This window comes from Sparus aurata, chromosome 12 (genome assembly GCF_900880675.1).
Source record: "Sparus aurata chromosome 12, fSpaAur1.1, whole genome shotgun sequence".
NCBI lineage: Eukaryota > Metazoa > Chordata > Actinopteri > Spariformes > Sparidae > Sparus > Sparus aurata.
Window position 1 is genome coordinate 4,991,912 of NC_044198.1, and position 4,262 is coordinate 4,996,173.

The 4,262-nt window shown below is 40.9% G+C and overlaps 1 long non-coding RNA gene across 1 annotated transcript; it reads right to left on the reverse strand.

Moving 5' to 3' along the window:
* Positions 1–1,562: 1,562 nt before the first annotated feature.
* On the reverse strand, positions 1,563–3,058 carry LOC115592148 (uncharacterized). Its single transcript, XR_003986080.1, has 3 exons — positions 2,969–3,058; positions 2,221–2,275; positions 1,563–2,082 (listed from the first exon to the last, which is right to left on the reverse strand). It is a non-coding gene; the product is annotated as an uncharacterized LOC115592148 (long non-coding RNA).
* Positions 3,059–4,262: the final 1,204 nt, after the last annotated feature.

Sequence of the window (4,262 nt, forward strand, 5' to 3'; positions counted from 1 at the left end):
GCTCCTTCATGTTCTCACACTTTAAAGGTGCTGGTGTCATACTGTAAGCAGGAGAAAGAGTTTCATCCCCTGAGGTTGTCAAAAACTGATTATTTTGGCTTTGTTGTTTGTGTTTGGTCTAAACTCTCGCCAAAAAGCAACCAAGGCTTTATTTGGGATTGAATATGAGTCAAACCTTCGTGTGAAAGCATAATTATGATGAAAGAGGCACTTTTAAGATTTACCGTAGTTTCGGTTTTGGGCACGTTCATTTTGAATGGGAGTGCATGGGGCAGGATATGCTAGCATCAAAATCGCTATTTTTAGAACACTAAGAAGGATCGACACAATATGAAACTTTGCTCGTAGCATGACTAGGGTCTCTACTCATGAACAAGAGCATTGAGAACATTGTTTGTGTCATTGGTTGCCGAATCTCCTGCGCGGCTGCAGCAGCTAACGTGAGTAGTTCAAAAACCTTCTTTTTCATAAACTCTGTGTACACAAACAATGTTCTCAATGCTCGTGTTCATGAGTAGAGACCCTGGTGATGCTACGAGCAAAGTTTCATGTTGTGTCGAGCCTTCTTAGTGTTCTAAAAATAGAGATTTTGATGCTAGCATATCCTGCCCCATGCACTCCCGTTCAAAATTAACGTGCCCAAAACCGAAACTACGGTAAATCTTAAAAGTGCCTCTTTCGTCGTAATTATGCTTTCATACGAAGGTTTGACTCATATTCAATCCCAAATAAAGCCTTGGTTGCTTTTTGGCGAGAGTTTCGCTTTAACATCTACAATCACTTGTAAACAGATCCCTAGTGTCTGACCATGATTTGATGACCATGACCATCTCTCTTGCCTACTGCATCTTTAACTACCATCACAACTCCTTTAATCTTTTCACTTCAACCTCCAGTTCAGCGTGTGACTTCCTGTCATTTCTGTGCTGAATTCGGCCGAATTGCTGCATCGTGCTCCGGCATCCGGCAGAGGCAGAAGTCCTGCGTATTTGCTCCAGCAGGGTCCAGACTGCCGGAGCTGTGAGGGAGCAGATATGCCATGCAGCGGAGCCGTAACGGAGCAAAGCTGGACAGGATACGTATCTGGTGGAATCTAGCTGTGTGGCTAAGTGAAGCTGTCTGTTTCAGAGGCATTAGCAGTGGTTGTTAGGTGTCCAATACAGACTGAAATATTTCAGCCATTGGTAAAACAACCATGACATTTTGGTCACACCTTTCTGCAAACATCAGGATAAATTGTAACAACTTTGACCAATCCCTGACCTTCTGCCTTGCGCTACCAATTCAATTCGTCCAATATGTTGGTTTATGACCGTAACTGTAAAAGTAGTGACACCATCAACCACAGCTGTAGTTTTTGCTGAGGCCTAATCAGCAAATGCTAGCCTGCTTAATTCCTTAACAAAGATGATGACATTGTAATACATGTAGAAAAAGAGGAGAAAAGAAGAAGCCTTTCCGACCAATATAAAAGGTAGACAAAGTTTGGTGCTTACTTGGTTTTGAGGGGCACGGTTCATTAAGAGTTCAGTGTAACAGGAGAAAAAGCAGCAACACACCCAAATGAATATGGCTAGCTTTATTTCTTTATTTTCAACAGACACATTGTAAGTTACAGTGTGTTCCACCATGTGTCCACACTCAAAAGAAAAATATTTAGGCCTCATTTTTGTATTTCAATTCCATACAAATTGTCCATGCATTTGAAATACACATTTTTTAACATTCATTTTCTGACTGACAGTCAAGAACATTACCATGGCTGAGCGATTGAGAAGGTTTTAAGGTAGATGTGTAACCCCTCGATTCCACCATATGCCATATCACTGCTCTGCCACGGCAGCGGAGCTGATAGGTTTCACACTAGTCCATGTGTTAACTTCAGACGGGTTGCTGTGCTGTGTATCGGCTCTGTCCCGGCTCTGGCAGCGTGGAGCCCTCCAGAGCAGACACACAGGTCTTCTATTCTTGGCAGATTTGGCAACTGGAATCAAGAAGCAAGTGGTGGGGGTCAGTGGTCGATGGAACATGGAGTTAAACTGTACCAGAGCCAGAACCCATGGACATGCATCTAGTGGAATCCTAGAGTAAGTACATAGAAGTTACAGTTTGGTACTTACCTTGGTTCAGTTCAGTAAAGTGGGAAAAAAGCAACAAAACTGCCAAATTAATAAGGCTAATTTTCTTTTCATTTCATTTATTTTCAGCAGACATACTTACAAGTTACAGTTTGTTCTTCTGTGTCTCCATAGATCCTCCTGAGGTAGTTGAAAGCCTGTATTGCATTAAGCAGTAAATAGTGAACATACACTCTCCCATGGTTTTATTATTATTCAAGGCTGGTACAAAACAATAGACAATAAGTCGTATGTATTTTGCCCTGTCTACTTTCACATCTAGAGGCTAAATAAAAAATCTGGGGAGAGGTCTAATATCTTTTGCCATGTACGACTTGTTTCCACTTACAACCACTGTCCTTGTCCAATCCAGTACTTGCTCGCCAAAGTTTCCCCACACACCTGATTTGAAATTTGTGTTCCGGTCCTCAAGCTCTGGTGTCTCATTTGAATTCACTCTGGTGTATCATCAGCCATAGTGTCTTATCTCACTTGTATATACTGTCAGGACTTTTGCTGTTATTCTGGTTCCACAAGTAAATTAAAGTATTGCAAATTACATAACAAAATTAATAATAGTCATTTTTTTACACAGTGGCCTGATTGTTCCTTATACTGTCCCATCAGATCAACTGATCAGTAAGCTGACAATACGGTCCATTCCGCAGGCAAAATGTCATAGCTGGAAAAGCAGTTTTAAAGCCTCACGATTATAAATGCTGACAACTGTCTCACTACTAACAAACAAGAGACCAGAGGATGGAACATTATGGATGATGGATTGATTCAACGCGCTTTGGTTAGCCCACTTTTCTTCTTCTGTGAGTTCAGGTTTTAGTAGTGTGACTCACTGGATGTGGACCGTTGCTTTAAAGCTTGCCATTGGCCAACTGCTCCTTTCAGTATATTCCTCCCCTCCTCCATCTGCAGGTTTGCATTTTAAAAATCCCCATTTCTATGGGAAACAGCAACCATCAAGCTAGCAAGCTTCACTCTGAAAATGACAACTTCTTCTAACACTAACCCAAAGGCAAGAATTCCCCCCCCAAAATAGAAAATACAAAGGTGAAAGCCAAACAAAGTACATACCAAGAAAAAAAAACCTATCAACCAAAAGAAGAGTATCAAATCAAAAGGCAAGGGTACAAACCAATGACACAAAGATAAAAAACAAAAAAACAGAGAGACATTAAGGAGAGATGAAACTGGGAGACACAGGAACAGAGAAGAACAGGATGGTAAACTAACAAAGAGAGCAGGGGGCACACAGACTACTTACAAAAGGGAGGCATGGATAATTTGACACAGGTGAAACACATCAGGGAGGGGCAGACAGTCTCAAAGGCGGGAAACATGGACAACGGGAGGAAATGAAAAGCAAAATGTGACACATGAGAGCAGAACTTTTAAATAAAACAGGAAATGTCAAAACCAAGAACTACAACCACGACACTTGCCAATGGTAGATAACTAAAATGTAAGATCTTACAGCAAATTCCTTTCTCTAAATAAATGAGTGTCACTTGATATGTTTGAACATCTTCTTAACTTTGTAATAAATGGGAGAAAATAAAAGCTTTTTCGTGTTGACAATAACTTAAATGAAACGTTTCAACCTGCTGGGAAACCTTTTGTGCCAACTTTACAAAAAATGTAGGTTACAGCATTGTTTAGTATGCTTGCATACACAGATCTGTGTTTTGTGGTTGTGCCTCTGCTGTGTGTGTGTTCTGTTGTCTCTCTCTCTAGTGTTCTCTCCTCACCCTTTTCGTCTCTCCGCAAGCAGGTTTGGTTTTCACCCTCCATGCACGTTTAAATGCTGGGGTTTTGTTATTTTAGTTTATTGCGTTAGTTTGGGCTAGAGGTTACCGGTTGTTCAGTTATTCATCTCTTTTGTTTGAGGATGTTCCTTTTGGCCGGGATCTTCAGCCCCCTGTTGTTTGTTCCTGGTTTACTTTTGGGATAATGTGAATAATTTAACAAAGCTTGTGGGTTAATTGTTAACCTCGTGTCTGGCGTCCTTTTGTATGATGCATCCTCCAACCCCTTTTGAGCCTTGGTTTTGACTTCTATAGATGGAGACTGTAACATCTTGTTACAAAAAATGGAATATGCTGTTCTCAGAATTTAGTGTCAAAGTATACC